Source organism: Phascolarctos cinereus, unplaced genomic scaffold (genome assembly GCF_003287225.1).
Source record: "Phascolarctos cinereus isolate Bilbo 61053 unplaced genomic scaffold, phaCin_HiC Scaffold_2;HRSCAF=192, whole genome shotgun sequence".
Taxonomy (NCBI): Eukaryota; Metazoa; Chordata; class Mammalia; order Diprotodontia; family Phascolarctidae; genus Phascolarctos; species Phascolarctos cinereus.
The window spans coordinates 39,071,740-39,084,738 of NW_027555625.1; the positions used below are offsets into that span (position 1 = coordinate 39,071,740).

General features: G+C 44.9%; 1 protein-coding gene across 1 annotated transcript in view; it reads right to left on the reverse strand.

Moving 5' to 3' along the window:
* Positions 1–7,591, reverse strand: part of LOC110202933 (uncharacterized) — a 30,496-nt gene extending 22,905 nt beyond the window's left edge. Inside the window, 1 exon segment of the mRNA XM_078149323.1 lies at positions 7,421–7,591. The gene's annotated coding sequence lies outside the window, so the exon portion shown is untranslated.
* Positions 7,592–12,999: the final 5,408 nt, after the last annotated feature.

The following is a 12,999-nucleotide window of genomic DNA, read 5'->3' on the forward strand; positions in this document are numbered from 1 at the left end:
TTCAAATCACAAAGCCCAGAGGAACTACCTCCCAGAGTTCAGAAGAATTTGCAGTTGTGATAGTTGAGCTTCTGCCCATGATCTTTAAAAGACTGTGGAATATCACAATAAATGTCTTATTTCTAAAATATACAGAGACCTGAAACAAATACATAATATCTACAGTCATTCCTCAAAAGATGAAAAGTCAAAGGAGATCAAAGAACTGCAAACTACTAATGGTCAAAACACTAATAATGAAAGAAAAACAAACAAATCAAAACAATCTGAGATTTCAGATCATATCATACAACAAACTGGTGTGAGGACAAAAGATGAGAACAGTCCGTGTTGGAGAGGCTGTGGGAAATGGTCTAACTATTTTGGATTTCAATCTGAAATTCTGCAAGTAAGTAAATTGATCTTATCCTCTGACTCAGCTACCCTACTACCAGGCATATACCCCAGTACACGACCCAGGAGATCAAAGACAGAAAGGTCCGATATGTGGGAAAATATTCCCAGCAATACTCCGGCAACAAAGAACTAGAAATTAAGGGGGCACTGGGAAATGTTGTTTTTGTTGGGTTTTTTTAATGGTGAATGAAAGTATCAGAATATTATTTTGTAGTACAGAATGACAACTATGAGGAATTCAAAGAAACATGAAGATTTATATGAACCGACGGAGGAGAAAAACAGAACCAGGAAAATAGATATAATAACTTCAACAATGTGAATGAAAATAACAGTAAAAGACATTATTTAAGTGCAGATTAAATGTGATGACCATTCTTGGCTCCATAGGGATGGAGAGATGAAGAAATGTTCTTCTGTCTTCTAACGAAAGGAGAGTCTGTAGGTCAGAAGTTTCATATACCTCAGCTGTCCAATTAATTTCATCCGTTTTTCTTTTTTACATAGGAGGGTTTGATACTGGTGGGGGAGGGAAAGTGTAGTTCCTCTCATCCAGAAATAACTGACATAAAAAGAAAAGGCTTTGAGTTTTCAAGGTCTTACGAGACTAACCTCATTTCCTTTTCGGTAGGAATGGTAGGTCAAAGAAATGCAGCAGATATAGCTTGCCTTATGCCATTCTTGCGGACAAAATGAAGAGGGTTTGGCTATATAGGAATACATACAGTTAGGTGGACTGGAAATTGCCTGAACGGCTGAGCTCCACAAGAAGTCATTATTGACCAAGTGGAAGGCTGACACTGGAGAGTTTCCAGGAGTCTGTCCCTGGCCATGCTCATCCCCACTGACAACATGTGTACCGGGTGATACCAAGCTGGGAAGGACCACTAACATACTGGAAAACAGTCAAGACTAGACTGAATCTAAATGATGAAATCTAACAACAGGATAAATGTTAAGTTCAACACCTGGGTTCAGAGTATGAGCTGCACAAGTACAAGGACGGGAAGCGTAGCCAGCCTGCGGGCCATGTAAGAAAGTGTAAGGAGCTACTACTCTAGTGACTCACCAGCTCAACACGAGCATGCAATGCGGCAGCCCAAACACCTAGTTCAATCTCAGGCTGCGCAGAACGAGGGAGGTGAGGCCGTGGTGGCCTCGGTCAAAGGACGCCTGGATGCTGCTACGCTCGGTTCTGGACTCCACGTTCTAGTAAGAACTTCGATAAAACGCAGACTACCCACAGGAGCTAGGGGTCCTGTTCATGTGCAGGCTGCACAAAATGGTCTCTTACACAACTTCACTTTTACATAGCGAAGCTTCAGTTCAAAAACTGGGGTGTTTATTCTAATAAAAGAAGACTCAAGGCTGCCGCGATAGCTGCAATGTGAAGACTGTGATGTGGAACAGAGATTAGACAGGCTCTTTTTGTCTCCAAGGGCGGAAGTGGCAATGTAGATCTAAATTGTGCACAGTAGATGAGATCAGCATTAAAAAACAAACACCAGCCTTAGCAGCCTAAAATTAGATGAAATTAAAGAGATAAATGAAAGACACTACATCTGGGTTCAAACAACTGCAGAAGTTGGGAAGAGAACAAGACTTAATGAAAAAAAGATCTGCTAGTCTCAGCAGACCGCTAGCTAAACACTTGTAAGACCATTAGGAAAAAAGTTGCCCCATCCATTTCTGTGTTTAGGAGTATGAAGGTTTTGATTCTGGTGTCCCTCTAAATTTCTCTGCAATTTTTTTCTGACAAAAACATTATTTTGGACTGACTGAAGGACTATTTCCCTCCCTCAGGCGATGACCCTACACTCTAGTGCAGTGGCACCCAGGAGACTGTGCCAGCTCAGAACCTGGGAAGTACAGGTGGAGATGGGCCAGATAAATGTGTGTATGGGGGGTGAGGATGGGTTTGGGGGAGGGAAGAGTCAGGATCAGCTCCAATGTTGATCACTTCACTCTGGACCATTCCCTCCCAAACTCTTCTACACTGGCCAGGTTCCTCTCCAACCTCACCCCTCTAGAATTCTGTACTCCTTACTTCCTCCTTCAAATATTAAGACCAAGGCCTCTGGAATCATCCCTGTCTTTTCCCAAGTCTTGTCTCCCCAGCCCACATTGGCAAATTATAATGCCAGCACCAACTTCTCACCAATGTTTACACAGACAATGCTGAAAAGTGTCAGGGCAGTTATGATTCTCTCTGGGATAAATTCTTCCTCTGCGGATTTGCCTTCCAACACTGTCACCTTCTGGGAGAATTAGGGACCCAGACTGGACCCCTGCAGACCCTATCAGGATTCTGGGGCCACAGACAAGATGGTGTCACCAGGAGGATTCTAGTACTCTTGGTCACTTTTCAGTGAGAAACTAGTGATGACCTCTATCCCCTAAACTACAAAAAAAAGTATCACGTAGCCCACAGGTACCAGGAAAGAAGGTCCCTCCAGTAAAGTGAGAAGCAGTGTGATCAAAGATAGAACGTGTACAGTCTACAAAGCTCTGTATCTGAAGGCAATAAGCATAAAGAGCTTCCCCCAGGAAGGCCATGGGTGTCAGAAGGCCCCAAGCAGAGATCACTCCTGTGCTGATGAGAGTGGGCACTGCAGTGAACTGGGAGAGCCCAGGCCCAGGGACTCGAAGGCTCCTCAGACCCTGTCCCACGATGCCAGAGAGGGCTCTGAAGATCCATTGGCTAGATCTCTTTTTCTCATCCCCACTACGACCAGGGAAGGATTTTGCCAGCTTTGAAAAGACTAAAAGGTGTCAGACTCCCCATCTTCCCACAGTTGTCCCCAGATCATTTCACAGCAGTGTCCACATCCTCAGGGTCCAAAGACAGATTGGACTCATGACTCTACAAAGAGCCTACATGATGCTTAAGGGGACTGTTTCTTGTCCCTCTTCCCTGGGCTTCCTTTTCAGGGGGCTCAGCTAGAACTCCATACTTGCTCTTCAAATTTCTGGAATTCTCTCCTTCTCAACTTGAATAATAATTGATAGATGATCCTCTCTCTGAACATGATTCTTGCATGACTCCATTCCAGTTTGAACATCTTTTTAAAGTCTAAGGACTGGCTGACTGAGATGTTCTCGCCTTGTTAAGGTATCAGAGCTAAAGGGGTGGTTTCAACTCCACACACATATATGTATACATATGTTATATACATGTGTACATTATACACATGTCACATAGAGAAGAGATCCTCCCACAAATGAGGACACTGAAGCTAAAGAGGTTGAATCATTTACTGGGGGTCACACAGTCCACATCAGAGGCTGAATTCATGTGAACCCCACTCTTCTGGATGTCAGCACTCCATCTGGTACATGGGAAAGAGAGCCAAAGAGAAAGAGACCACGAGGATAGAGCTGGAAAGAAGGCTAGAAATCATCTCATCCAATCTTTCCTTTAGACATGAGGAAATATGGGTCAGAAAGGTGGTGAGGCCTGGGTGGGGCTACAGGATTATTCAAACATTAAGAGCATCAGACCCAAGGCTTTTGATTCCAAACATGATCCTCTTGGCATGGGACCATGCTAAGGACGGGCATCTGTAAAATGGGTGTCGAAGGCAGAAGGGTGTGAAGCAGAGAAGGTCAGAAGCACAGCTGACTCACATAAGGTGTTTTAAAGTTTCCATAGCACTTAGTACACATTACCTCCTGTGACTCTCACAGCCCAAGGAGGTAGGTGGTGCTGGTGTCATTATTCTTTTCATTTTGATTCTCAATTTGATAATGAGGAAAATGAAATCCAGAGAGGAGAGACTTTATAATGGTCACAAAGCTAGTTAAGGGTCAGTTTAGGTCTGCCTGACTCAAAGGACCTCAGTGTTTTCAGTTCATGAAGCTGGGTGAGTAGATCCCAAGAAGCAAAATGGGGGTTGGGAATTCAGTAGCTGAACTGTGACCTGACTTGGATAAGTGGAGCTGTACTTCAGCACTTGCATGGTGCAAAGTGCAAAAACTGCAGAGACTCAACAGAAAAGTGGTTTTTCCATTAGGACTACAAGAATAGCTAGAAGAAGAAAAGCAAGAGATTTTTAAAATGTGATGAAAATTCTGAAGGAAAGAATGAGAATATACAGCTTAGAAGAGAAACTGGTAAATCTTACACAAGTAACAGACTCTCTGAAAACTAGAATGTAACAAAGAGAAATCAATGACCCTGTGAGATAGCAAGAAATACTAGAACAAAATCAAAAGATTGAAAAAATGGAAGAATATTTAAGACATCTGATACCAAAAAGCTGACCTGGAAAACAGGTGAAGGAGAGATACTTTAAAAATCATTAGAGTCCTTGAAAACCATTACTTAAAAAAAAAAAGCTTAGATTTCAAGAAATCATAAATGTAAACTGCTCAGATCTATCAGAATCAGAGAGCAAAGGGAAGACAGAAGAATACACCAAGTATCTCCTAAAAGAAACCACAAAAGTAAAAGTCCCAGCAATGTCAACCAATATGCTGAGCGCCCACATTAAATGAAAAAATACTGAAAAGATCCAGAAGCAGTTCAAGGTCTAGTAAATCACAGTCAGGATCATACAAGACCTAACAGCTTCTATTAAAAACCATAATATTCCAAAAAGCAAAAGAGCCTATAGACTTACAACCAAGAATATCTTACTCTGCAAAACTGACTAGAATCCTGAAAAAGGGGGGGGGGAAGTATCTCTAATGAAATAGAGGACTTTCAAATATTTTTGGTGACAGGACCAGACTTGACGAGGCACTTTGAAATACAAACCCATAAGATGAGAGAAACCTAGAAAGGTAAATTTATTTGAGGAACTGAGAGTGGCTATATGATGGTATAATGCTAACCTTCTAACAGCGGAGGAGAAACCAACCTCAGAACTCTAACGTCTTCAAAGGGCACTGAGGTAGTCAAATAAGAGAAGCAGAGATCCTGCGGGGTGGCCTGGTTCTGTTCTGAGGGTTTTAAGAAAAAAGAGAGAACAGGCTAACAGAAATACGCTGCTATAGAAAGGCAGAACAAGGGCGCGGGATTTACTATTTCTTATAACTGAAGTGCAAGAGGAAAAAAAGCACGGGGGAAGTATGTAGAAGACAAGGTAAGGAGAGGGAGTATCAGATGAACCTTAATCTTCTCTGAAATGGATAAAGAGAGTTGAAAACACACACACAGAATTTGGTGTAGAAATACATCAAACTCAACAGGGAAACAAATGGGGAGGAATGGGTAAATGGGAAATAATAACATGGGGAAAGAATATTCAAAAGCAATACAAAGTTAAATGTTTACAAAGGGAAGATGGGAAACACAGGGCAGGGGAGGGGAGAAGAAAAAAGGAAGAAGTGAAGGAGGGGAGGGAAACACTAGAAACCAAGGGGTACATCAGTTAAGCAACAAGTGAAAACCAGTGTATATTAACGTAATGGCATATGACTGCAGCTTAAGAGATGACAAAAGGGACAGTTTTAGAGAATTTTGTAAAGTAGGAAATGTTGAAGAATGAAGTAAACAGAATTGGGGGCACAATTTATACAATGAAAATAATATTATAGAAAAAGTAACTTTGAAAGACTTAAAAATTCTTATGTAACAACCAACTACATTTTCAAAGGACTTATGATGAAGCATGTTATCCATCTCCAAACAGATAGGCAATGTACCTAGGACGTAGAAGATGACACATCTTTGGACAGTCATTGCACACATTTGTTTTGATTGATTATGCTTATTTGTTACAAGGGTTTGGTTTTGTTTTCCAGTGGGGTTAAGGTATCGATAATGATGCTTAAAAAAAAGAAAAGAGAGGAGGGCCACTGAAATAGGGCTAACAAGATCAAAATCAAATTTTAGGAAAATCAATGTGCAGTTGTGTGAAGAATGGATTGGAAAGGGGCAAGATGCAGAGGTACCAAAAGGGGGGCTACTGCTGTACTCCAAGAGAGAGGTGTTGAGGGCGGGAGCGTAGCAGCTGACTGCACATGTGGGGTAAAGGAGAATGAGGGGCTAAGAACGGCACCGAGGTCGCAAACCTGGGTGCCTAGAAGGCCTAGGGTGTTCTTGACAGTAATAGGGAGGTTTGGAAGAGGGGTGAGTTCTGATTTGGCTATGCTGAGTTTCAGATGTACTCAGACATTCAGCCTGACATGGGATACAGTCAATTGGTGATGCGCTGATAGGGCTCAGAAGAGAGATTAGGGTTGCCTATATCTACCTGTCAGTCATCTGCATGGGGAGGCCACCAAGTCAGACGGTATACAGAGAGAAGAGGGCGCAGTTAGTGTCCATGGTGTGGATGCTGCATCAGCAAAGATGCCCAAGAAGCTAGGGTGCAGGTAGGAAGGGAACCAGGAGAGAGGAAAGGGGACAAAGGCAGCAGAAGTCCAAGAGGGACAGGACCGCGAAGGAGTCAATGTTTTCCTCCCCCCCCCTACTCTTGAGCTTCCCATCTCTAACCTTGAGCACCATCCCCATCCCCAGACCCTGCCTTCCTCCACCTCTCTGGAGAACCTGGGGTCCCAGGACCCTTCCTCTCTCGGTGCCCTCCCTAGAACCCTTGAGCTTCCCCCATCACCAGACCCTGTCCCGAGGGGGGTGAATTCCTGCTCTTCCTCCCTTTTGCCCCCATCCCCAGATCCTGCCCCGCGGGGGAGGGGGAGGTTCCTGCTCTTGCACCCCTCCAGGGCCCCTTCTCCCTCCACCTCGATCGGCTCCTCTCGGACCCCGCTCCGCCCCTGCAGGCCCCGCCCCCACCCGGAGCCCTCCCCTGGGGGGGGCGCCGAGGCTTTGGAGGTCCTCTGGGCCTTGTCTGACACAGGAGGAAACCGAGGCCTAGAGGGGCCAAGGCCGGGCTCCTCCTCCGCCCGGGGGCTCGGCCGGACACGTGGGCAATGGGTCTTTGTCCTCTGGGATGCAAGGCCTGAGGGGGTGGGGGGGAGGTCAGATCCGAAGGCGGGGAGGGGGAGGGGCGGAGGCACGCCCCCTCTGCTCACACTCAAGTTCACACTCGCGCTCACGCTCACACTCGTTCGCACTCACCTTCTGTCCGGCAGTCACAGCACAAAAAAAGAAAAGAAACAAGAAAAAGATGGGCTGAACGCCCCAAGCCCCTGGTACTGCGCCGGCGCAGGGGGAGCCCCGAACTACGACTCCCAGAATCCAGCGGAAAACGGGCGGCCCGAAGGACTCTGGGAAGTGGCGTCCAGAGGCCCCCTGCGCCGGCTCTTCCTCGTACGCCCCGCCCCCGCCCCCGCCCCGCCCCAGCTCTGGGCCCGACTCCCCGAGGTCCGGCTCCCCGCAGGCCTGCCCCTCCCCCGCCGACGTGCAGCGCGACTGGGGAGGTGGGGGCGGGGCGCAGGGGGGTGGAGCGAGCTGTCCAGGTCTGGGCGGGACCTCCGGTCCTCCCCGGCAGTGTCCGTGGCGCTGAGATGCCCAGAGTGGCGGGCTCCCGCCGAGGTGGCCCCTCCCTGGCCGGAGGCGACACCGCCGCTGGGCCCCGGGCTCATTCCCTCCACTTCCCGAGCCAGAGGTTCCCCACGGTGTCCTCTGCCCCTAATGGCGACTCTCTTCGCCCGTGGCACCTTGCTCCGTGGGAAACCTGCCCAACTCTCCTCTGCGCTTTTGAGCCCTTTGACCTCTGACCCCATGGCGTTCTTGCCCGGCCGGTTCTCAGCCTCTCCTGCAGCCCGGGGGTCCCTAACTTACTGCTGGAAAAAATCACCCACCGCTGACTGGACCCCACTCCCACTCACCACGGCGCCTTCCTAACCTGCGCTTCCCCCAGCCTGCCCTTCCCCTAGCCATTCACAGAGAGCTCCCTCTTCTCCCCTCCCGTCTTCCAGGGGGGATCCCGATCCGTTCCAGATTACCCCTCTATCTCCCGTCCTCTCACTTTTCTTCTACGTCCCCACTTCTAGCAGCTGCTTTCCCGTTGCCGACACAAACTCCCCCATCCTCAAAAAATCCTCGCTTGATGTGCCATCTCCACTGGTCATACTGTATCTGTCCCCCCTTCTGTGGATAAACCCCATATAGATACTTCACTGCTTTTCTTGTCACTCTCATAACTCTCTCCAACTGACAAGTCCTCATTCAACTAAAACTGCTCTCAGAAGTTATCAGTGGTCTTTCTAAGGCTCAGATCTAACCATATCTCTTCTCTCTCTCTCTCTCTCTCTCTCTCTCTCTCTCTCTCTCTCTCTCTCTCTCTCTCTCTCTCTCTCCCTCCCTCCCTCCCTCCCTCCCTCCCTCTCTCCCTAGTAAACTCCCTATCACCTTCTGGATCAAATATAAGATTTGAAATAGCCAAATATAAAATTGCAATTCAAAACCTTTCATAACCCGCTCCCTTTTCTACTCTAGTTATACTTTGCACTCTGCCCCTAAATGTACTCTGATCCAACGACACTGGCCTTCTTGCTGTTCTTCAAATAAGACACTCTGTCCAAACTCCAGGCATTTTAGCTGGCTATCCCTCTTGCTGGGAATGCCCTCTCCTCATCTCTGCGGCCCAGTGTCCTTGGGAGAGAGAGGGAAAGCAGAAACAAGCGTTTATATAGCACTTACTATGGGCTAAGCAAATATTATCTCATGGGACGTGTGGTTCATCTTTCATTTTTCCAAGAGGACCAATGACATCATGGGGTGATGTCTTGACTTTTGAGTGAATTGGATTTAAGGAAGGCAGAATTGCACAAAGTTGTCAGCCTCTCTCTTCCTGAGTCATCCAGTAGCAGGAGAAAAATCAGGATGACTGGTGATAGCCCAGGATGCATTGGATGACCTTGGCATCTTTGATGCCTGACCAAGCTCCAAGTGCTCCACAGTGCTTACTTTAGCTGCCTTCGTGGCCATTGGAACAAGTAGCCCTCATTTGCTCATTCCACCAGATAAAGTCTTCAGATGCTTGGGGTAGACGTTCTCCTAACTCACCAACAGGCTTGAGGCTTGTTGGGTACCCTCAAGCTGGCTTACCTGGGTGTGGCTGCTGTCTCTGTTACCACTTCTTGGAGCCACAGGTAAGAGCTGGGTGAAGGTGGACAACAGAGGTGGATGTGCAGCCCTGAAAAGGGCTCAGCAGTCCTCATACCATAGGTGCTGGTCCTTCTTGAACATCACATATTGAACACTCACCTGGGTTCTTTGAAAGAGTATTTTAAGATGCTCTAGTACTTTTATCACAGTATTCTCCTAATACCCGTTTTATTTTGTTGCTGCTTAGGCCTTTATGTTATACTTGAGACATATAGGAATAATCATTTATTAGCCAGAACAAAAAACCCACTTATATATATGCAGGTATGTATATGTATATGTATATGTATATGTATATGTATATGTATATGTATATGTATATATATGTATATATTATACACACATATATATATAAAATCAAAGGATGGAAATACTAAATAATGTAAAAGACATATATGACTAGAAAAGGAGGTGGTCAGAATAGAGGAGGAAGGAGAGAGAAGAGATAGGTGAAGAATTATACTGGTGCCCATGAGATAGAGAATACACTGACAGTGCTATCTGGAAGCCAAAAATAAAAAGGAATGCGATCTACAGGCTACGTGCACCATGGACGTAGCAGTAACAGAAGACAGGGCCCTAGTTCTGTCTCTGCCACTACCTATCTCATGAATTTGAGCAAGTGACTTTATAGTCTTGGCCTCAGTTTCCCCATAAATGAGGTTCTCCAAAGTCTCTTCCAGTTCCAAAATCCTATAATTCTATGATTTTGTATAATTGCTCCTAGCGCATACCTTGGATTTAAGGTGACTCATGGTTTCAGAGGGGGCCACTTCTTAGTATAAGTAGATCAAGTTAAAACCGTTGCTTTGCTGCTTCTGCCGTTAGCACCTGTACCCTCCCTCTAGCCCTGTGCAGAAGCAATCAAACTCCTCTTCTGCATGGTGTATCCATGTAGAAGACATGTATATGTCAAATACATTCAGACAGCTGTGATAAGCCATATGTCTTCTTCAGGCCCAATGTCCCCATTTCCTTCAAGTGATTTTGACAGGGTGCAATCTTTAGACCAGAGCATAGCAGGACTGTCACCTTCCCAGTCTTGGACACTGTGGCTCTCAGTGTAGTCTGCTAATCCTACGGGGCAGGTGTCTGAGGCCAGATCTGAACTCAGGACTTCCTTGACTCCGCATTCACTGCTCTATCTACAATGCCACCAGCTATCTCCTTGAAGTCCCGCCTAAAGTCTCACTTTCTACATGAAGTCCTTCTTGATCTCCCTTAATGCTATGCCTGCCCTCTGAGATTATCTCCAACTTATCCTGTATATATCTTGTTTGTACCTAGTTCTTTGCATGTTGTCTCTGAAATTAGACCGTGCTCCTTCGCGGTCACTGGGTGGCACAGTGGATAGAGAACTGGGCCTACAGTCAGGAAAACACCCTAATTCAAATCCAGTCTCAGACACTAAGCTGTGGGATCCTGGACAAGTCACTTAACCTCTGTCTACCTCAGTTTCCTCAACTGTAGGAAATAATAATAGCACCTGCTGTCTAGGGTTCTTGTGAGGATTAAATGAGATATCTGTAGAAGTGCTTAGCACAGCACCTGAAGCATAGCAGGCACTTAATAAATGCTTGTTTCCTTCCTTTATTCCTCCTTGATGAGAGCAGGAATTGCCTTTAGACTGTCTTTGTATCCCCTTTGCATAGTGTTGGGCATGTAGTAGGTGCTTAGTAAATGCCTGCTGAGAGACTGTCTGGGCAAGACGAGCTCTTCTCTGAGGTGCGTTTCCCAGGCAGAATCACCAAATGTGGGAGCTGGAGGGGACTACCATTGCCATCTAGTGCAGCCTTTTTACAGAAGGATCCCTACTGTAATATACCTGAAAAATGGCTATCCAACTTCTTTAACAACTCCATGGAATGGGAAGACTTCTGAATTTAAGCACCGAATGAAATTGGCATTTCTTTATAAATAATGTAAGGGAAAGGATGGCATATGAAACTGAAGGTCTCAATTATGTACCGTTTGCTGTCTTGTTTGAGATTCTGACCTTTCTTTGGAGGGTGTGTGTGTGTGTGTGTGTGCGCGTGTGTGTAAAGTACTTCAGTTACCTTCTCTTTTTTTTGTGACATCTTGTCTTTCCCTTTTTCCCTCCTACTGGAAAAAAGGCAAAGCATTTTCTTATATTGGCCGTGTCTGAAAAATGTTATCTCATGCTGTATCTTGGTTGCATCCTTTTTTTTTTTTTGTCAGGATGGGTGGTGTGCTTGATCAGGTTCTCTGGAATTGTGATTCATTATGCGTTGCTCAGAATCCTTGTCTTTCAAAGCTGTTTTTTTTTAAATGTTATTGTAAAAATTGTCTTGTTCTGCTCACTTCACTTTGCATCACTTCATATGAGTTTTCTTAGGTTCCTCTGACACTATCCATTTAGTCACTCTTTATGTGCAGGAATAATCCATTCCATTCATATACAATAATTTATTAAATCATTCCCCAACTAAGGGCATCCCTTTATAAACTCTTTGTTAAGGTAGGGGTCTGCTTCCAGTGTGATGAATGTACTGTCCCCAGCTTTGGGGGTTTTGAGCAGCTGTCTTCAGAGATACTTCTAGGGACCTCTAAATTATCTTCCAAGGTAGTATGATCAATGGCGAAGTGTTTACTCCTTTCCTGGACTTTGAGTATGGGCATCCCTTTAGTTTCCAGTCTGCTGATACAACAAAGAGTGTTGCCATATTTGAGTACACATGAGTCTTTTTCCTTTTTAAATCTCTTTGAGCTGTAGGCCTATTAGTAATGTTGCTGGGTCAAAGTATATACACTTTTGGGGCATAGTTCCCAAACTGGTTTCCAGAATGGCTAGACTAATTCACAGCTTCACCAACAGTGCATTGCTGTACTTGTTTTCCCATAGCCCCTTCAACATTTTCCATTTTTATCTTCTTTGCCAATCTAAAGGGGAGATGAAACCTCAGTTACTTTAATTAACATTTCTCTAATTATTAGTGATTTGGAACATTTTTTTCACCTGGATGCTGATAGCTTAGATTTCTTCCTTTGAAAACTGTTCATATCTTTTGACTGTTTATCTTTTGGGAAATAAATCTTGTTATAAATTTGAATTGTACATTATACATGTTGGATTTGAGACCTTTATTAGAGAAACTTGTTGCAAAGTTCCCCCACACACACACACTTATCTGTTTCTCTTCTAATTTTTTCCAGTTTGGCTATTTGTACAAAACTTTTAAATTTTATTTCATCAAAATTGTTCTTTTTATGACAAACATCAGAGTGGATATGGGAAAAGTGGGACACTAATGCACTGTTGATGGAGTTGTGAACTGATCCAGCCATTCTGGAGAGCAATTTGGAACTGTGTGTGAAGAGCTGTAAAACAGTGTGTATCCTTTGACCCAGTAATACCATTATTTTTTGTGTCCCAAAGAGATTTTTCAAAAAAGGAATAGGATGCACAGAAATATTTATAGTAGCTCTTTTTGTGGTAGCAAAGAATTGAAGATTTAGGAGATGCCTATCAATTGGGAAATGGCTGAACAAGTTGTAGAATATGATTGTGATGGAATACAAGTGTGCTATAAAAAATGACAAGCAGGATGCTCTCAGAAAAACCT